This window comes from Notechis scutatus, chromosome 3 (assembly GCF_049901735.1).
Source record: "Notechis scutatus isolate UNSWTSFEM ecotype Mainland chromosome 3, rNotScu1.2, whole genome shotgun sequence".
NCBI classification, from domain to species: domain Eukaryota; kingdom Metazoa; phylum Chordata; class Lepidosauria; order Squamata; family Elapidae; genus Notechis; species Notechis scutatus.
Window position 1 is genome coordinate 24,492,434 of NC_142011.1, and position 22,554 is coordinate 24,514,987.

The 22,554-nt window shown below is 37.5% G+C and overlaps 1 protein-coding gene across 3 annotated transcripts in view; it reads right to left on the reverse strand.

The window, feature by feature from the left end:
- NCOA3 (nuclear receptor coactivator 3) overlaps positions 1-22,554 on the reverse strand; it is a 132,904-nt gene that overhangs the window by 84,616 nt on the left and 25,734 nt on the right. For 2 of the 3 annotated variants that reach the window (XM_087959301.1, XM_087959302.1), the window contains exon 2: positions 16,273-16,316. The exons of the other annotated variant lie outside the window; for it this stretch is intronic. The gene's annotated coding sequence lies outside the window, so the exon portion shown is untranslated. The remainder of the gene's footprint in view (positions 1-16,272; positions 16,317-22,554) is intronic. 3 annotated transcript variants of the gene reach the window in all.

Sequence of the window (22,554 nt, forward strand, 5' to 3'; positions counted from 1 at the left end):
TTTGAAAGATTAGAAGCTTTTAAATATGTATATGGCACTGAGAAAGATTGTTCAAAGAGTCCATATTGAAAACTTTCAGAGATCTTAGTAATTTTGAAAGGAGAAAAAGAAGCAAAAGAAGCTTAAATATTAATCTTAAATACTAATCTGTTTTCCAGCTCTGTTCTCCTGTGCAGGGCAACAAAAGAAGACCCAGCTGGGACTCAGAAGGCAGAGAATAGATGGGGGCAGGGCCAGTCAGAGAAGGTATTTGCCAGTTCTCCGAACCACTCAAAATTTCTGCTACCAGTTCTCCAGAACACAATCCTTGCATTTTATCCATTTTTTAATAAAATGTATTCTTGTCAATAAACCCTAAAATGTTTCTGTGGAACTATCTGCTATCGATTTTATCTTGGAATAAAAGACAAAATGGGAGAAAGAGGACCCAACAAAATAACTGTTCAAAGCACAAAAATCTGAGTGTACATATTAGAAATAACAGGAAGACATAGCAGATATAAAAAAACTAGGAATCCTGAAATTCCATACTTAATATTAAATTGCTATTTTGACTGGAGTAAGATGACAAATATTTTCAAATAAAAAGTTTTTCATTTCAGGACTATAGTAAACATTAATCAAAGTTGGCAAAGGCTGTTCTGAAAATATTTATCTAAAACGTATTTCTGTATATTTTAGCTTCTTTGTGCTAAACTCAAAACTGTGGCTTTGTGGATGAATGAAGTATAGAAATTTAGCTGTTGTCTCCTAGTACTTCTTTTGTAAAATCATCATATCAATAAGTGCAGCTCAGATATTAGCAACTGTTAAGACACGAATAAAATTCACTATTCTTGAGCATATAGTCTCACAAACACAAGACAGTCACTTTATTAAAATACTGGAATACATTTGTACTGTTTTTTCTGTCTCTCAATAATGCATAAAATTATTGAACTATTCATAATTTTAAAAAAAATTGTTGAAAATCCTAAAACTCATAAAAGAATGGGTCGAAGTGGAAAACTGAAAGATGCTCCCATAGCTATTGCTCAATTTCTTCAATGAAATACCCCAACAGATAAAAGTACATAACAAATAATATGTTGAACAAGTGTGAGCACAACCACAAGCAAATGGAGCCATATTTAGGAATGTTTTAAAATATGCTATGCTGCAATTCTTAAATCATCTTACATTTATTTAAACTGATGCATACCACTCATGCCAGAAACCAATTTAATCTGAATTTCAAAAAACAAAAATATTTCACCACAATGACTATCATATCACATATTCATTTGACAGTGACTTCTTATTTCTAATTTAACCTTTTGCACCGTAAAATCAGTTTAAAATCTGGTATGCTATACTAAAATAAATACAGAATAAATCCAAAGATATCTTGTATGAGAAAGAAAAACAGACAATGTGCCTATTGTAAACCAATCCTAGGAAAAAGTATAAAAACATACATTAGCTGATTTGAACAAACAGAAGGTTAAAGTATCATTTGAATCCATTTTGCTTTTATTGCCTCAAAGGGAATTGCAGAAACAGGGAAAGATGGAAATTTGTTATTAGTAGTATTAACTTCATTGTTCTTTCAATAGTGATTGGTAGGCTCTAAGGGGAATCTACCTCTTCAATTATACAATCAAATTTTAGATAAACTTTACAGTAATAGTTTGAACTTACAACCCTTATCATTTTACAGTTTTTAAATATATGTAGCTATTGCAAAATATTGTTTTTTTTAGAATATTTAATAACTATTGCAAAGTTATTTAGTACTGAACTATATTTTATACAAGCTCTTTCTAAATTTTGGAATTAACACATTTGGCTTTTACATTTCTATCTCATATTTTCTTTGAATTAAAGTAAAAATAAGAAACTGGATGACAAAACTTCAATTTAATTGAAATTTTTGGCATATTGATTACGTGGTTAGAATACTAAGCTAAGGATCTCCATTCATGGTTAGGGGAATTGTTAATTGATGCAGGAGAATATCAAGTGATGTTATGTACAGTATTCTCAATATTAAGGGTAAAATAATCCTGTAGATTTATATATTTTTTTAAAAAAACCATGCCTAAATAAAATATATTTGAATCTAGCTTCAGAGATTTTGTTACAAAAATGTTAACAAATTTTATAAGTAATGAGCCAAAATAATAAGCATGAGTTAGATAAAAACACATTTAGGATGCAACAAACTGACTTTGCTCTGGAGTGAGTGAGTGTGTGCGTGTGTGTGTGTGCATGTGTTCTAGATAAAATCTAAAATTTATATATATTGCAATCTATGGATATTGATTTGATCTGCAAAAATACTTCATCAATTCTGTAAAACAATCTTAAAACTCAGTCTTGGCTTGGAAGTTAAATGTAAGTAAACTTTGAAGACCTACAGACAATATCAGAGATAGCTGTATTAAGAAATAAATTATTGCCAAGAAATCTCCTGGATATTCTTTAAGAAGTTGATCTGTCCCTCTATTGCTTCAATATTAACTTCATAGTCCATGACATAGGAGATACAATCTAGTGAGTTTAGATTTTCCAGAGTCCACAAAATTAAATTTTAAACTAACCAAGAAAATAATTTTGAGATGTTATCTTGAGACTAAATGAAATGTACCTCATCTTCCGTAGAAGGAAATATACAAAAGTATTTTCTTTATTAGCTACATACATATCAGTCCAGCTTTCAAACCAGACTTTCAAAGGCCTTAAAATCTCTAAAAAGATTAGCATTACTAAAATGCAAGATGAAAGTGTCCACCTGTGAGTCGTAAATTATCAGATTTCTAACTACATCCATTTATAATTTCTACACACAGATTTAAGTCATCAAACAAAGAAAAGGAGAGGCATCCTTATAAGCTGGTTGCCCCTTTGTTTAACAATTTCATTCTTGGGCTGACATTCATTTTTAAATTGCTGGTTTGGCTAAGCAGACAGGAAATGCCAACTTTGCTGTTACTGGAATATGCAGACTATTTGCTTGTGTTTCTCCTTCCTCGCCCAATTCCAAAAGCTTGCACATAGTGCTGCATCATCAAACAGAATAATACAGGAAGAGAAGCAAAAAGCCACTCTTTCTCTGGGCAGGGAAGGCCTTCCATAAGCCTTCTATGGGTTCAAAAGTTCACAGTGGTTTCAATTTCACCTTTTAGTAACCAATGAGAAAACAGCAACTGCAGATAGATTCTCTGGCCACAAAGGAAAAATTAACTCACTGAATACCTGAGTTGCTGAAGTGAAATTCCTTTAAAAAAAACCTACCAATTACAAATGTTTCATTTTTCCAAACTGCAACAATACTTTTACTACACTTTTGCTTAAAACAAAAAGCTTTTTCCCTGAAAAGTGGAATAGGCTACTGATGAAAGAGAACATCCTCTCACTCTTTCCACCCCAATCCGTTTTTTCTCTCTTCCAGAGATTTCAAAAGTAAACTCCTTATCTTGTCATTTTGTTACCTCAGAATTCTTCAAACTTGGCAACTTTAAGATGTGTGGACTTCAACTTTCCAAATTCCACAGACAGCATGCTGTCAGCGCACAATTCCCCAGGAGATATTTTGAAATTGTCAAGTTTGTGAAACACTGAGTTACCTCAATGAAATTATTTGTCGATGCATTCTTATCAACCCAAAAATTCCTCTGCATTTCCCTTCGGATTAATCTTATACCACTGGAAGAATAGAATTCCTTTGCAAATATTAAATGACCAGCTTTATTTTTCTTCTCTGACTGTCAAAAAGGTTTTTCTCATATCTTTCAAAACAGCGAAATCTTAACAAATGACCTATGCCATCAAAATTTTGCATCCCAAGCTGCTTTCATTTCCAAATACTACAGATGCATTCTTCATTTTAGCTTGAGTTTTAGACAATTTCTCTTAAATTTTATAAAATTAATCCCTTAATCATCCAGCACTTACAGAAACCTCTTTCCATCACATCATGTATACAGCTCCAAATTGAATACTTGAGCCCCCTTGCAGTGATGGGATTCAAATTTTTTAAACTACAGGTTCTATGGACGTGGCTTGGTGGGCGTGGCAAGGGAAGGATACTGTAAAATCTCCAGTCAGAGGTGGTATTTGCCGGTTCTCCAAACTACTCAAAATTTCCACTACCAGTTCTCCAGAACTGGTCAGAACCTGCTGAATACCACCCTCTGCCCCCTTGCAACCCTTACTTTAGTCCCATTCACATATTATGTGAATATTCCAGATACTCCTAGCCTTGTATCTCCAATATTGCTGTAATAAAAATAGCATCTGCAGATGTTCATAAATTCAATGCACGTCTGCAGAAGAAAACCTTTGGCATACCCAGTCATATGTGTAAAGGCTTTTCTTCATGCAAAATCTCACACTAAACATGGAACTGCCTGCAAGATGGCAGTATCATTAGAGTAATATCAACATAGGGAAAGATTATTCAGAGGGCTCATTGGATACACATCCCAAATAATATAACATATGAATAAGTTTTTATAAAACCTTAATCCCCCCTTATGTCAAAGCTCAATTCCAGTTGACTTTATGGACATGCCCATATAATTTTTCAGGCAACAATATGAAAGTGATCTACGACGGTCTTTTTCTGAGACATTGTTTTACCCTTCTGTCTTACCTATAATATTGGGACTTCCTAGTGGTCTCTCATCCAAATATTAACCCAGTCTGTATCTATTTAAAGCATTTTGAAATCAGTCATTATCAGTTAAGTACTGCCTACCACTATAGGCCCATTTTAGGAGGTATACAACAAACAATAAATCTGCTATCCAAATGTTGGATAAAACATTTCCTTTTAACATGATACTGGTGCTCAATACTTTGTTGCTTATTATTTGATAAATTGTTCAATATGATCTATTTTGATATAAACTCAGGCACAGCAAATAACTATACAGTTTAACTGCTACTCACACAATGTCCTCCAGAATAATCCATAATATCCCTCCACAAAATTCAATCCTTTCTTCCTAAAAGATGATGAATCCAATCTTTAATAAATAAAGTTTTGGGACAAAATGAAAACTGGAAAAACATATAAAATTTAAAATGCCAACTGCCAATGTGATTTTCCTAGGACTTAGACATACACTGTTCTTGTATGCAAAGTAGATTGTGGGTACAAGTGGTTCCTGGCTTATTTCAACAGACTTTTCAAAAAGACCATATTTTAAAATGCTTGATGTGACCCATCAATAGGCATATAATTCAGAAGGAAGAGCAAGAATGAAAAGATAAATTATAAAATGTTTATTCTGTGACTGAATAATTAGTTACTAATTTATAAAAAATGGCAAAAAGGTTCAGTTAAAGCAGTGTCGTCCTCCAAATACACACATTATCCAACTCAGCAAATTTAGTTGGTCATAATTTTGAATCCTAACAGCATGTCCCATATATATATGCAGGACTTTTATATTCACGTTTGTCAGAAGAAGTGTGACAATAATCAAACTGTTGAGTTCAGTTCCTAACACCCACTCTGGTCATCAAGGATATTGTGATACACACACACACATACACACACACACACTTTAAACAAGAAAAAGCTCAGATGTGAAGGAACAAATAGCTCAACTATTGATGGGTCACATCAAGCATTTTAAAATATGGCCTTTTTGAAAAGTCTGTTGAAATAAGCCAGGAACCACTTGAACCCAATCTACTTTGCATACAAGAACAGTGTATGTCTAAGTCCTAGGAAAGTCACATTGGCAGTTGGCATTTTAAAGGTGGGGTCTTCAAACTTGACAGCTTTAAGACTTGTGGACTTCAACTCCCAGAATTCCTCCTCCAGTCATGTTAGCTCAGGAATTCTGGGAGTTGAAGTCCACAAGACTTAAACTTGCCAAGTTTGAAGACCCTTGTGCCTTGCTTTTTAAAGTTGAATGATTAAATAAATTATCAATTTTAAAAGTTCCAGGGGGGAAAAGGAAAAATATGTCCATAGTAATGTATTCTTCACTTAGAAATTATCAAAAATAGATTTTCTATGCCAATGCTTCGTAAAGTTTCAACATTCAAACAATAAGATTTTCTTCACTGGAATGGATAAAGTTTTATTATACATAGCCAAAGTTTAAAAATATCCAAAAGAGGTTTTTCAGTCATTTGCTATAAAAACAACAGTACAGCAGAACACCAAGAAAAATTAATAGGATGTCATGATACCCTGCACAAGTAGTAAAAAAAAGATTTAACAATGTCTTAAAAGGGGATCTTGGCAAAATTTACAAAGATGAATGGAAAAACATTTTTGCCAGACTTGGAAACAACATACGTTTGTATATTATCAAATAATTATCTCATTTTTTCTGCATCCAGTCCTTGTGTAAAAAAAAAGTCATCCTATTCAAAAGTATAAATATACTACTTATTTTTACAGATGTGAAAAACAAAAATATAGAGAAAAATATAAAGAGATTCCAAAACAAACCAACGAAGAATAAGCAAACTCAACAATTAAATGAAGTTTGACAGGAAAAAAAATCTAGAAATATATTGAAGTATAATATATTCCACAAGTCAACAATTTGCTATGGATCTTTGGAGCTGCAAATAAAAATTAAAATAAAAACCCTAAATATTAATGTGACAAAGGTAAGATTAGGAAAAGACATATGACATAACAATGTGACAAAAGGCACTTGCTTGAAATAACAATATTTATTGTTTGAGCAAATTTTTAATAGGTAAAATAATAGAAAGCAGACAAAAGCAAATACTCTTTAATCTTTAAACAGTTCCTAAAATTAAGAAATTATAATTTAGCTATTTATAAAAAGATATCTGAGAGCCAGTTTGCTGTAGCGATTAAGACATCAGGATAGAAACAGAGAAACCGTGAGTTCTAGTCCTGCCTTAGACACAATGCTAGCTAGATGGGTGACCTTGGGCCAATTACTTTCTCAGCCTTGGGAGGCAGGTAATGGCAAACCACTGAAAAACCTTACTGAGGAACCTGCAGGGACTTGTTCAGGTAGTATCCAAGAATCAAATATGATTGAACAAAAGAAGAAAGAGAGACAGGTCTGCATTCTCTACCTATTAAACCTTATTTTAAACATATTTGAACAATATGTTCATAAATAAAAATTGTTTTGCTGCCAACATTGGAGTGGAGTGGGGTGTAGCCTACTGGAGATATTGCTCCAAAATTCCTTTCTTTGGTTATTTCTTAGGTTTCAAAGTGATCCAAACAAGGGATTAAGAATTCTGAAATTATCCAGAAAGTATTTGATAATAGAGCAAGGATTCTCTTTTTGACTTGATTGAAAAAAAGCCACCACCACATTCAAGTTAAATATGGTACAATGGGTATATGATTCCTTCCACTTGTTTTTATTCAATTGTAATTTTTACTGAGCATCATGCAAATTAATTCCAATTAAACATGCTTAAAATTGCACTAAAAGTCATACATAATTATTTATTAAGAAAATTTACATGACCATCCAACTTGCTCACAGTGACTCTCGGTGGCTATAACTATATTTTATCACCACAATATACCAGATTTTTATTTACCTAAAAATCTATGCAAGACTGTACAAAATTTATGTATTTAAATAACTGACAACTAAAATAGTTTGAAAATATAAGCCAGTATTATTTTTGGAACATTTAAGTCTAACATTTTGTAAGGCAACAGACTTCTACATAGACAAGCAAATTAGCACAAAAATTTAACAAGTGTGATCACATATCATTTTAGCATTAGTATTAAAAAGGGCGTTGGTACTTACATGATATGCCCGTTCTCTGTGAGCTGTGAAGAGCATCCAGAAGTGGGAAGTGCTTCAGTCTCTTCTGGAAAAGCTGGGCTTAAAACTCCGGGACGCTCCTCCTCCTCCACGGGACACCTCCTCAGCGTCCCCCAGTTTTGTGAAGACTGAGTGCCAAAGTCATCTAATCTAGATCCCTGACTGGAACGGAACCCCACCAGACGGAAAGAAATGGGTGGGGCTGGATGCTCTTCACAGCTCACAGAGAACGGGTGTGTCAGTAAGTACCAACGCCCTTTCTCCCATGAGCTGTTCAGAGCATCCAGAAGTGGGACATACCAAAGCTTGGCCTGTCCTTAGAGAGGGACTCCGTCTGGATTGAAATCCACTCCTAAACTCTGTGGACCCTCTGCAGGACTCTTCTGCCAAATGAAGCATCCGCTGAGGTATAGACATCAATTTTATAATTTCTGACAAAGGGAGATGGTGAAGCCCAAGTTGCCGCTCTGCAAATTTCGTCTATGGAAGCCCGTGTGGCCCATGCAGCTGATGTTGCCGCACTCCTTGTTGAGTGGGCTGCAATGCCCTTAGGAACTGAGATGGACTGGCATTCGTAACTTTTAGCTATGGTGGCTCTCAACCATCTATCGATGGTCGTTGCTGACACCTTTTGCCCTAAAGTGGATGGGTTGAAGGATAGGAATAGAGCCTCAGATTTTCGAAATGCCGCCGTGCGGTCTAGATAGATGCTTAACGCCCTTCGAACGTCAAGTCGATGCCATTGATGCTCCAGTCTATGAGATGGTTTCGGACAAAAAATTTGGAGGCACCAACTCTTGCGCTCTGTGGAAGGCTCAATTTACTTTAGGAGTGGACGATGGATCCAATCGGAGAATCACTCTGTCTGCATGACACGTGCACAGGTCCTTTCTCATCGACAATGCTGCCAATTCAAAAATCCTGCTTGCTGATGTGATTGCAATTAGGAAGGCCACCTTATATGTCAGGAATTTAAGACTATCGGTTCTTAAAAGCTTGAACGGGCCAGTTGTAAGTGCGGTTAACACCTTGTTGAGGTCCCAGGTGGGATAGCGGTGAATTACAGGAGGTCGTAAGTTTGCAGCACCCTTAAGAGAGGTGCGGACATGTGGATGGTGCACTATGGAATGAAGGTCACCCCAGGATATCACCAAGGCTAAGGCCGCCACCTGTCTGCGTAAAGTATTTGGAGATAGGCCCTTGGTCAACCCCTCCTGTAAAAAGTCCAATAATTGTCCTATTGATGGAGCAGTTGGGTCGATCTTAGACCCCTGGCACCAGCGACAGAAGGTGGACCACGTGGCCTCGTATATACGATTTGTTGAGGACCGTCTGGATGCTTGAATGGTGGCAATAGCATCCTCTGAAATCTGTTGGGCCCTTAAACGGCTCCGCTCAACCTCCATATGGCTAGACTGAGCCATTGTGGGTCTGGGTGAAGTACCGGCCCTTGCGAGAGGGAAACCTTCGACGGTGGAATTTTCCAAGGTTGTTCCCTCGACAGGTCCTGTATATCTGTGAACCACATTCGCCTGGGCCAGTAAGGGGCAACCAATATCAATTCCGCTCGTTCCTCCAATAACTTCTGGATCAACCTGGGTATTACCGGGAGTGGAGGAAACGCATATAGAAGTCCGGGAGGCCACTGACATCGTAGGGCATTGACGGCCTCTGCCCCCTGAGTCGGGTACCTTGAAATATACCGGGGTAATTGGGCGTTGAGAGGAGAAGCAAATAGATCGATCACCGGTTGCTCAAACCTCCGCACTGCTTCCTGGAAGACAGACAGGTGTAGGCACCACTCTGCCTGATCTATCGTGGCCCTGCTGAGCCAGTCCGCTTGTGTGTTTAAGGCCCCTGCTATGTGCTCTGCCTTGAGCGAAAACAGATTGGCCTCGGCCCACTTGAACAACTTGGCCGTCTCCAGCATCAGAAGTTTGGAATGGGTACCCCCGTCTGTTCATGTGGGCCTTGGTTGTGATATTGTCTGTCAAGACCAGAACGTGGCATGATTGGAAAAAGGGTAGAAAACTGCGTAAGGCCAGGTGAACTGCTCGCAGCTCCAACAGGTTGATGCTTTGTGATTGTTTGGAAATAGTCCAACTTCCCTGCGCAGTGTGGGATTGGAAGTGAGCTCCCCATCCTACCAGGCTGGCATCGGTTGTAATCGTTGCCCTGTAAGGTTCCTTGAAAGGACACCCCTTGTTTATGTTTTTTTCCAACCACCAGCGGAGCGATCGGAGAACATTGTGCGGTACCTTTATCCAGACGTTGGAAGTGGCTTTTCCGGATCGCTGGAAAGGTAGCAGGAACCATTACAGCTCTCTAGAATGGAATCGAGCCCAAGGCACAATGGAAATACAAGAAATCAGTTTCCCTAACAGTCGAGACAGCACTGCCAGGGAAACCCTCTTTAAGGCTCTAATCTCTCTGGCCAGACTGGATACTGTTTAACCTGTCCTGAGAGAGAAAGACCTTGCCCTCCACGGTATCTATCACTGCCCCTAAATGAACTAACCTAGTTGAGGGGATCAAATGGCTTTTATCCCAATTTATGGAAAAGCCATGACCCTGAAGGGTCTCCAGAGTAATCTTGGTATCCAATTTTGCTTGGTGTCTGGAAGATGACAGAATTAAAATATCATCCAGATAACATTGTAAGCGAATAGATTTGATCCTGAGTGAGGCAGCCAAAGCCGCGAGGACCTTGGTAAAAGTCCTGGGGGCCAAAGCCAGACCGAATGGTAGGGCGATATATTCGTAGTGCCGATCACAATAGCAAAATCTAAGATATTTGTAGTGAGCCGGTCTAATTGGTATATGTAGATAGGCCTCTGTGAGATCTATAGAGGTCAGGACATCGTTCTCTCTAATGCTGAGCAGAATGGACTGGAGAGTAGTCATCTTGAATTTTCGATAAACCAATGATCTGTTCAGACGTTTGAGATTCAGAATTGCCCTCCAGCCCCCCAAACTCTTTGAGACCACAAACAATAGAGAGTAACAGCCTTGACCCCGCAGTTCAGATGAGACCTCTCTAATGGCCCGAATATGTAGAAGATGATTGATAGCCTCCTGCATCAACGCCCTCTTAATGGGGTCCGTGGACCTGGGGCTCCTAATGAAAAAGTTCAGGGGGAGGATTGAAACTCTAGCGCCAAACCAAACCTAATAGTGTCCCTGACCCACGCATCAGAGGTGGAGCTGTCCCATTGATCAGCAAACAATTTTAGCCGCCCTCCAATGGGAGCTGCTGTCAAGGACTCACTTGGGGTGATGAAAAAATCGGCCTCCAGTGCCTCTGGGGTTTCTTCTGTTTTGGCCTCCCCGCTGACCTCTATCGGAAGATTCCAACCTATCCTGTCTAAAACTGGGCCTGTAGCCTGATGTTCTCTGTGATCTGGGAACGTATGGGCCTTGATAGTAGGGCCGAAAGGAGCCCCTTTGAAACGACTGGGGCGTTCTGTTTTCGGACCTCCGAAAAAGAGGGGGAAGCACTTTTTTCTTGTTTCTATTCTCTATAAGGAGGGGCTCCAAGACACTGCCAAATAATTTATCCCCCGATATTGAGGTTGATGCTAACTTGCATTTATGCTTGGTATCCGCCTGCCAATGCCTGAGCCATAGCAGTCTCCATGCTGATACATGAGATGCTATGGCCCTAGACGAGAATTTGACTGCATTAAATGTGGCGTCGGCGGAGAATTCCACCGCTGCAATAATTTTAACTATGTCCTGGTGGGCTCTGACATTTGATGCCGGCAATATATCCCTCAAGTGGAAGAGCCATCGGAGGGAGGACCGTGTAAAAAAGGACGCCGCTGTAGCAGCCCTAATGGCCCAGGTGTCAGAAACGTGTGCCCTACGGAGTGCTAACTCTGCTCTCTTTTCTTCCGGTCTCAGGGCTTCCTCGGCCTCGTTGGGAAAGGTTGAAGAAGAGGCCAGTGCCACAATGGGCTCATCTACCTCTGGCGTTTTGAGAAAATTTGAAAACTCTGGTGCCAAATAATAATATCATTTATCGTACCCTGTTGGGGCTGGGTAGGATGCTGCTGATGCCCATTGATTTTGTACTAATTCAGCAAACATACAAGGGACAGGAATAGTTTCCGCCTCATTAGCTGGCTGTGAGAATATTAGATCCTCAGATTCGTCCAGAGACCCTGTTGACAATGGATGAGAGTTTGATGTGCCTAGTTTAGCGGTATTCTTTCCCTTGAACAGTAAGGACTTAAAGAGGTGCGGGCGAAAAAGGCCAGAAAAAGTAGGTTGGTCCAGAATGAGGCCTTCGTCGTCCAACATTCCCCGTTCTAGCGGGTCAGCCTCTGACAGCCCCAAGTCCATCTGATGGATCGACCCCCCCCCCTCCATGGGAACATCCTGATCCTCAAAGTTCACCTCCTCCCGAAGACCCTGGGCTGGTATGTTAGGAATATTGGGGAATACCTGAGATAGATGTTGTCGGGTATGTGCAAAGGATCAAGCGGACAGGGATCCCGCATCCGAAGCGGCCGAGAAGTGTCTGGTCCTGATGGATTGCTGAACTCCAGCCGCAATGCCCCTTTGAATAGCCATCTCCATCCATTGCCTTATTTCGATGGGGATAGTCTCAGGTAATCCCTCCTCCTGTCTTAGGCCGGCGGCCGTAGGGGTGAATGTTGCCTCTGAGATTGGTCGGGCAGTGCTCATTGGAGGAGATGTGCCTATGGGAGGTTGTCCAGAAACAGCCTGCCTGGGCTGGGTAGGTAAGTCCAAGGGCCCCATAAATGGGTTTGGGTTCTGATCAGATTGTTGTGTCATAGCCATCTTGTCTGCCTCCCTGGCTCGTTTCTGCAATTGCCTTTCCAAAGCTAGGTGCCGTCTATGGGCATCCTTATCCGCTGCCTTAGAGGCCTTTTTGGGGCCCACTGGCTTATCTCGGGACTTATTTGACTTGGAGCGGAAAGCATTGTCACCTTCCATTGTGGATGACTGATTGTCTTGCCTCTGAATGTAATTTTAAATTTTCTTTTTTTTAAAAGCACAACTACAATGACGTGGGAAAATACCCGAACAAAGCTGAATACCATACATGTAAGTACCCGCGAAAACTTAAGAAAACATATATATATATGTATGGTATTCAGCTTTGTTCGGGTATTTTCCCACGTCATTGTAGTTGTGCTTTTAAAGTTGTAGCAACGTTTCGGCAGAATCTCATCTGCCATCATCAGGCTTCTGATGATATATATATATGCATGCCCATATACATAGACATATGCCTATATGTATACGTATAACTGTGTATATGGTAAACAGTATCTAAGGGTCCCCAACAAGGGAAACCACTGAGTGCTCCAAGCGAGAAAAACTCTGGATCCCTGGTCCCCAACAAGGGAAACCAGCTATACAGGCTCTGAGGTGAATCCTTTCCTGTCAAAAGCAAATGTCCCGCAATTTAAATGGCACTTGCAGTTTCAGTCCGAAGAAATGATCCAAAGGTAATTGCAAAGAAATGCCTGTTTAATGACTAGCCTGCTTTTCCAACGTTAGCCAGACAAGGGAGAGCTAAACTCAGGGAGAAGAAAGTGGAAAGGTACTGCCTCGGTCCCCAGCAAGGGAAACCAGCGAGGAATGGCGCCTGTGATAATTAGGCGCGAAGTTGAGCCAGCCATTGAAAAGGGTGGGAAGCAGAATCACCGTTGCTAATGTCTGATCCGTCTAATGAGCCGCTGCTGCTGAGGCTCTAACTTAGGAGTTAAATGCTGCTGTCAGACGAAACGGCAAGGCGAAGTGAGCCGCAGCTGCAAGCGCTCCGCTTCGATCGCATAGAAAGTGATCGGAAAGTTAGATAAGATAATTGCCTGAGGCGGTAGCCTCAAGCTGCCTGCGGAGTGGCAGGCTCCACTATTTACAAAGAAACTTTTGGTTTTTTTTAACTAATCGAGGTAACCTAATAGAGGGACAAGCCTGAAAAAGCCAAATTAAATGGTGAAGAATTTTAAAAGCCGAAATAACCAAGAGCAAACCTGAATCAGAAAACCGTTCCAGTCAGGTAATGCACAACCTCTTACCACGAAGGCTGAGCTAAAACTGGGGGATGCTGAGGAGGTGTCCCGTGGAGGAGGAGGAGCGTCCCGGAGTTTTAAGCCCAGCCTTTCCAGAAGAGACTGAAGCACCTCCCACTTCTGGATGCTCTGAACAGCTCATGGGAGAAATAAACACATCATAAAATTACAACATCTTCACAATCATGCTATCTCACTTCATATTCATAACAGTGAAAAAGTAACAAAAGCAGAATAATTTATAAGCATATATCAGAGTACTGAGATGGGAATCAACAAACCCCACCCAAAGACAATTGAGTTGTTATGTAAATATACAACACCAGCTCAGCTTAAAGGCCACCAAGTGAGTATTACAACAAATATGCATTATTCTGTAAAGTTGGGAAGAAGAAGAAGCCAAAGTTTAAACCCCAAGGCTATGGTCTCTCATAACAATGAACAATGGGTAGTTGTATTCTTCATTCTTGCATTCTTCATTCTTGTCTACAATAAAGATCCTGATATAGCTAAGTTATATTTATGAGTCTTCCATCAAGTCCAGCAGATAAGTTGAGAGAGCCATGAAATGTCAGATTTGTGATTTACTGCTGAGTCCTGATCAGGGGAATTTGTCAACATGATATAAAAATTGTTGTCAGATCTATTAAAGCCACTGATATACATTAATAATTCTCACTTAGAACAAACAATCTAGGAAGTTTCTATGAGGCTGATCATTTAGTGACATGAGTTCCTTGTACATTACATACAAATCAGCAAATTAGATTGCTACATTGTTTCTTCTATTTTTATATTTTAAGAAATAAGTTAATTTAACTGAGATTTTAAATTTAACCCTAGTTCTCATTTAAGGTCCTTATAGCTCTTTTAAAAGTACCTCAAGTTTTTTTTCCTACTTGATACTCCATTTTGAATGAAAACATAATGTTGTTTTATATCAAATTGGCATGTTACCAAACAGCTTTTCTGTGTGTTCTGAATTTGATTAATACAAGTCAAGGTCACTTCCTGAAAGATATGCAGCACTGTGGCTGCAAACAAGCCAGGCTTCTCTGTACAGTACTTTAAGGCTGGGGGATGGGCGTGCATGATGGCAGTTCTTAACACCTATTCAAAAACATTAAATAAAACACCTTCTGGTAGTAGGATAATGGAAGGAATAAAATATTCAGTAGGTCTCTGAATGTACACACAACATAACACTGGAGAGGGCTCATTTGTTTGTTTGTTTGTTGAGGGAAGTTGTTCTTTTTGGGAACCTTTTTGGGATCCAGATCAGAGAAATACCAACAATGACAATGAATTTTTTAAGACAAGAGTCTAAGGTTGTAATCATATACCCAGTGGCCCGGGAAAATATTCCACTGAATTTTAACCACTTCTATTTCTTCTCACATTTACACTGAGTATGTATGCATGGGATTATATTATAAACCTATAAAATTACTGCTCTGAATTTCCTTTACATTCAACATAAAAAGAAATAGCATAATAAAAAGCTTTGTGCACATTTCAAAGGCATTTTCGAGAAACCATTTGGCCTATTTCCATATTACAAGTATTGTTCTGGATCCAAGAAACAATATTAAAGGTGGGGGGTTTTTTCAGATCACAGCAAGCACATTTTGGCACCCTTGCCAATTTGGGGTATAAATCTGGGAAATTATTCTAACGTTGCAAGATGTACACTTCAGACACTTAAGAGCACAGAAGATGGCGGGAGGACTTGTAACTCCTGTGCACTGTTGACAAGTCACAAAGCATAATAATGCTTGAAACAAAAATACATTATTCTTTAAACTAATGTTCCATGGAACTGTAACAGGAAACCAAGACTTCTCTTACTGTAAAAAAGATTAAACATGTGAAGTAAGAAAAAAGGAAACATAAATAGAACTTCTATTTTTTGTTGTTGTTGTTGTTGCAAAAGTGACTGTTTTCTATACTTTCATTGACTATTTTGTAAAAATGCCCTCCCAATCTCAGATCCAGTGACTGAAAAAGACTAGAAAAGATTAGACCAACATTCCAGTACACATACAAATGTTTCCATAGACAGATCTTTTGGTGATGCTTTCTATGACAATAGGCCCTAAAATAAAATGGCTCAAGGGAAGTTTGAATCAGAACATTTTAGATCCTTTTGTTTCTAGACTTCTTAGCTAATATAAGTGTTTTCTCTTCTGTTAATGCTAACTTTCTGGTAGAACAGAATAATCGAATAGTAATGGCTTGACTTTCCTGACTGGAATTAGCTAATACAACCATGAATACTGGACAATCTATAATTAGTTTCAATACTAACTGGGATTTATTTATTTATCAAATTTATTTGCCACCCTTCTTGTGGTTTAGGTGACTCTGAGCGAGGTTCAAGCAACTCTGAACAGAATGCTCTGTCCATAATAAAATATGTTCTAACTTTATTAAACACTTACTTGGAAATGTATTCTTGTCAGTAACATTCACACACCATCTTTACCTAGAAGAAAATTACAAAACACTAGTTAGCTATTAAAACTAAAATAGTTTATCAGGTATACAGAAAAGCATACGAATATATATTTGCTTTTTATGATATAAAGCAAAAGCCGCTTTTTTAGGATATTGATCCTACAAAGACTGCAGTGTTTTTGGACACAATTCAAATTGTTTGCAACAACCTTTAAAAACCTAAAGGTGAGGTGCCACACAGGTTTGAAAGGGTGTGTGGGTATCTGCCAGAGGTGTATTTAATTTTTTTATTATTTTGCAATTATTTTTAATTGTTGATTATTCACTCTCCAAAGCCACCTGTGTGAGATGGGTAGCTATAGACATTTCTAAATAAATGGATGTCATTTATGTCTAAATAAATAAATAAATAACTTAGAAAAATGCCTTCAGCATATTGGTCTACTAGAAAGTAATTATCTGCTCAGAAACAGATTATTATTCCTAATTAGCACAGTTTCTGCAATCAGCTCCAGTCAGCAAAGGAGGCATGCTGGTAGAGGCAAATATCTTCTATAATAACAGCTTTTGTCTAAAAACAGACACAAGCCAAACAACTTCTGAACCAGTGTGTTTTGTCAACATGTGGCTTGATTTCTCAGAAACTGATTTTTGTCTAGACTCTGTAAGATTTAGTTTCTCGGCCTTCTAAACCTTGGCTGCAATACTGAATTGTTTGCCTCAACTTCTAAAACGAATCCTGTCAACATCATTGCCATTCATTTATATCAGCTTCTGTATCAATGCAGGCTCCAAGACATATAATTGTGCAACAAATAGCAATTCTAAGAATGTGCTAGACTATCAGAAACTCCACAGGTGCTTTGTCCAGAAGGCCATGAGAGGATCTTGAAGTTGCTACACATTTGAGTAATTACAGATGTTTCACATTTCATGAGAGATCCAGAGGGAAGCTGCAATTATGAGCAAAACACTTCATCAAATCATTTATACCAGTTTACTCCCTTGTGTAGAGATTAAAGAAGATGACCTTGATGGAAATATGCAAGAACTGTTGTAACCAAGACAAAGGAGACTGCAACATTGACTAAGTCCTAGGAAACAAGATGTTTTTCAGAAGGGACCTAGCCAATTGTCTCAATAATTAATTGGAATATAATGGGAAAGGGCATTCAGTATAACCAGATTGGCAAAATTCTTTTTATATATATTATTTTTTATTGTACATTTTCCTTTATTATACATCACATGTCCATTTCTGCAATTACAGTGTACTGTCTGTATCGAGCCTCTTTTAAGTATACATAATATTATATACCCTGATTATAACCATTGTTCTCGTAGTTATACGATATAGTCTTCATCTCTAGGCACTCCATGCACTTTAATCTATAGTCAAGCACAGTCCAATGGTAATATTACTTATAGTATATAAGTATGTATGTATGTATGTATGCATGCATGCATGAATGTTATTCAGCTTTGTTTGGGTATTTTCCCATGTCATTGTAGTTGTGCTTTTAAAGTTGTAGCAACGTTTCGGCAGAATGTCATCTGCCATCATCAGGCTTCTGTATTGTGTTCGTCTGTGAGTCAGACTTTTACAGTGGTTTCAGTTTTAAATTTGGGGCTAGCCTACTGCTGTGCCAGAATGGTTTTTTCTTTATCCTGATTGGTTGGGAGTCTTGGTCTGTGTTTATTGGTCTTGGAGTTTGCTGTGTTCTGCTTGATTGGTGTTTCTAATATCTTCTGTCTGTTTTGTGGCTTTTTTGTGTCTTGATTGGCTGGCAACATTGTGTTCCAGTATTGGAGGCTTTTAGTGCAGCTTGGCTCCGAGTAAATGGACAGCTATCATTTGTTAGGAAGCTAGGTTTCTTCTGGGTGCCTGGTTGGGGTGTGTTTGAGCTGGAGGTATCAGGGGGGATCTGTTTGTGCCCAGGTGTTTGCCTGGCTAGTGGTATGGAGATTTTTTTGTTTGTGAGTGCAGGCTTCCAAATGATTGACAGTCTGGTGGAATCATCTCTTCTATTCATGCTTTCCGGTCTTTTTTCAATCTCTATGGCTTCTCTGATAATTCTGTGGCTGGGGTTTTCTATAGTGGCTAGGGTTTTGCTGCCATTGAAATTGATGCTATGACCTGTGGCTTTCATGTGTTGGACTAGTGAGGAAGTGATAAATATATATATTTTTTCTTAAGTTTTCGCGGGTACTTACATGTATGGTATCCAGCCAATCAAGACAAAAAAAGCCACAAAACAGACAGAAGATATTAGAAACACCAATCAAGCAGAACACAGCAAACTCCAAGACCAATAAACACAGACCAAGACTCCCAACCAATCAGGATGAAGAAAAAAACATTCTGGCACAGCAGTAGGCTAGCCCCAAATTTAAAACTGAAACAACTGTAAGTCTGACTCACAGACGAACACAATACAGAAGCCTGATGATGGCAGATGACATTCTGCCGAAACGTTGCTACAACTTTAAAAGCACAACTATAATGACGTGGGAAAATACCCAAACAAAGCTGAATACCATACATACATACATACATACATACATACATACATACATACATACATACATACATTTTCTTAAGTTTTCGTGGGTACTTACATGTATGGTACCCGAACAAAGCTGAATACCATACATACACACACACACACACGTGTGTGTGTGTGTGTGTTGTGTGTGTGTGTGTGTATAGTTAATCTTCTTTTGTTATTAAGTTACTAACCTCCGCACCTGTTATCTAACCATTTGTACAATAAGTCCCATGTTGAGTAATACTCTATTTCCTCTTTATCCTTCTGTTGTTATAGACAATTTCAATAAAAGTATTTCTAGTGTTATGGTGGCACAGTGGTTAGAATTCACTACTCACTGCCAGGAATTCGATTCTGACCGGCTCAAAGTTAACTCGAGGTTGGTAAAATGAGGACACAGATTGTTGGGGGCAATATGGAAGTAAAAAATAAAACCTTTCAGAGAGAGCTGTAAAGGACTGTGGAGTGGTATATAAGTTTAAGTGCTATTGCTAGTGTTCCTGAGGAATTTCCTGGTCTGGTCTACCAAGTCAGGCTGGCAATAAGCAGCAATGGTTGAAATATTTTAACTACTATTTTTTATATTTGATTACACTTAAAACAATATATTACAAAATTAATTTTGAGATATATCTGCCTATGTTTTAAGTAATATTACAATATAATCCATATTACAACATTCCTTATAAAAACAAATAAAGAGTTCAGGAATAACACATACTTCAATTCCTTTTTTGTTCTTTTGTAATATAAGTAATATTCAGAAACTACTGGTACAGTTGTGGAATTATTACTTTCCCCATCTACTGTGTCTATGATACATAATATTCAAAATATTATTAAATCTTACTAATGTAAATAATTGTGTTTATTCACATACCTTACAGTACAACATTTTATATGAAAAGGAATAAAAATCTAACATCCGTACATATTATGCATTTGTAGTTTGCTTAAAATCCAAGCACACTGGGCTATGGTTGATGAGTGACCTTGAGGCAGCTCTCAGATGGTAGTTGCCATAGCAACATTATCACAAAAGTGGCTCATCCTTTGCAACATACACCAACCTGGTGCATCATATGTTGCTAGATATAATACAACTATTCTGTAGTATTGCTGAAACTGAAATATGCATTGCACATAGAAGTAGCAGAGTTAGATTGCTTTGTATAGTTTACTATATCCCTGCATTTTCTTTTTTCTACAAAATTTAATTAACATTCCCAACTTCCAAAAGTACATTGCACAACATTCTTTGGATAATGTAGCCCATATTTATGATTTTAATGTTAATTATCTTATGCACAATAACAAAAAAAAATCTCGTTTTGGGAATTTTCTTACTATGTTATGTGGGAATAGGTGACAAATGCCATTACTAAATTAGGCCCTTTTCTGTCAAACAGCACAAGGATTTCTGGAATTGTGAATATATTTCTAGATTCTATTATTTTGGACCTTTCAGAATTGATGAGATGGGAGGAAACACATAATCAAATAAAGAAAAAGTCAGGATTCTAGGTTCACTAAAGTATATTTATAGAAAAGATATTAATTCAAGTTGGTTTGATAACATGGTTTCAAATTAGGATCTCTTATCAGAAATAAATCACAGTTGTTTGATTCAGGTAATAAAACAAGACATAAATTTGAAAAACAAAATATGGCCTTATGCTACAAATTGTAAATATAAATATAAATATATATAGAAGCAATTTTAATTATATGAAACTTCCATATTAATATTCTCTGTATTTTTTTCATGAACATTTGTTTTCATTTTAATTTTTCAATGTTGCACAGCAGTGTTATATTTTTATTATTTAGTATTTTTTTCTGAAATCTAATGGGTGTAGTATATAAACCAACAGCTCATTCAAAATCATGTCAACTGCTTAACTAAGGATCAGTTCAAAATATTAATATTGTAATTAAATGTTTTTCATATTTATTAATTGCAACCATAATAATTTTCACTGAATTCTCTTTGGTATACTCTCAGATCCAACAAGCATTTATTTCATTCAGAACAGAACAATAAAATAAGCAGTGCTTAACTTGTCATTTAATAATTGTTCCATATGTGGGAACTGAGATTACTGAACAATTACTGTAGACAAAAGAAAGAAGGGGTAGGAGAAAAAGCTTTTATTAGCTAAAAGAAAAGACTGTAAGGAAATAAGCAGCAAGATGAGCAAGATAAAGCACATTTTTTTCTGATGCTGGCACATAACTAAATCTGAGAGGTGATTACATCAGGTTTACTAGAAAAGGGGCATTTTTTAAATAAAACATGCACAGAAAAATATTATATATAATAATAAACCAGCATCAAGAAGGTAAAATTCTAAGAAAGAATTTCAGATTTCCAAGGTTAAATGTGTTCAACTATGTCTGCTGAAGAATATTTTGCTGCTCTATATCTATTACTAAATTTCCCTTTAGGAACACTATAACTGATGTTAACTTTATTGTTAGAAGTTAGAGCTCAAGTGTTAAGAAATGAGAGAAGTTTTAATTACCATTGATATTAGTTACCATAATTTGTAAAAGTACCTGAGTTCTATTTCAATATTAGAAAACACTTCAAAGTAACCATACATAATCTGGCTTTTTAATGTGTCAGATTAATTCCAAAAAATGTTTCACATCATATAAGTGCACAATTATAGTATCCATCTCCAACTTCCTAAAGCAGTCAGGTCTCTTCCTGAGATTGTGAAGCAAAAGAACCAAGAGCTTTAAAAAGTTGTACACAGATAGTTGTACACAGCACATTTTGAGGATGGAATCTGAAGTGCTTTAGAGCCCTAATATGTAATGTGTCTTATCATTAATACTATTCATATTAATCAATAACTGTAAAAGAAAGCCCATTCAAAAAGAAACATTTAACTCCAGACCATAGAAAGAGATAATCAAACAAAAGACTTTACTATAGATTATTAATACATTGTTTAATTTTGATAAAGTTATCTGAAAAACTCACTTTTTCAATAAGATCTTGCTGCTAATCTAATTATTCTGCAATAAACACATTTTCAAAACTATCACAATAAATTTGCCTACTTTAAAATTCTTGTTTCGTGGCAATCTCACAGAAGCTATGGTCCCAATCCTTTCATAAAAATTTAAATGTGCGAGCACATCTGACAAAATACTGTACATCAAAAACTTTTTCTCAAATTATACACATCCTGTTTTGTAGTATCAAACTTGAAGGCAGAGGTAGACTTTTAGTAATTCAGATCCCATTTCAGAGCATAAGTTTTTGTTGCATAAATGCAGCAGCAACTTGCAGATTTTCAGCACTATTACAGATAATCCTCAATTTATGAACATTTGTTTAATGATGGTCCAGAATTATAATGCTTCAGAAAGGATGCTTTACAATCTATAAAGGCCTTCTAGTAACACAAAACATTGCTCTGATCTGTGACATGATTGAGATCAGGATAATTAGCAATTTGGGTGCACTTACAAACATTTGCCAAGTGCCCCATGGTCATATGATTGTTATTCATAATCTTCTCTGCTGGCTTCTTCTGAAAGTTATGAAAGGAGCTGAACTCTTTGGTGGGTCCTGCCAAAGGAGTTCCCTTCTATACTGAATGCTTCAGGGAGCTGAACACTTCAGTGGGGTTCAGGAATGGAGCTAAAATTCTGAAAATTCCAGCTTCATTCCTGTACCCCGCTGAAAGAGTTCCTTTCTGT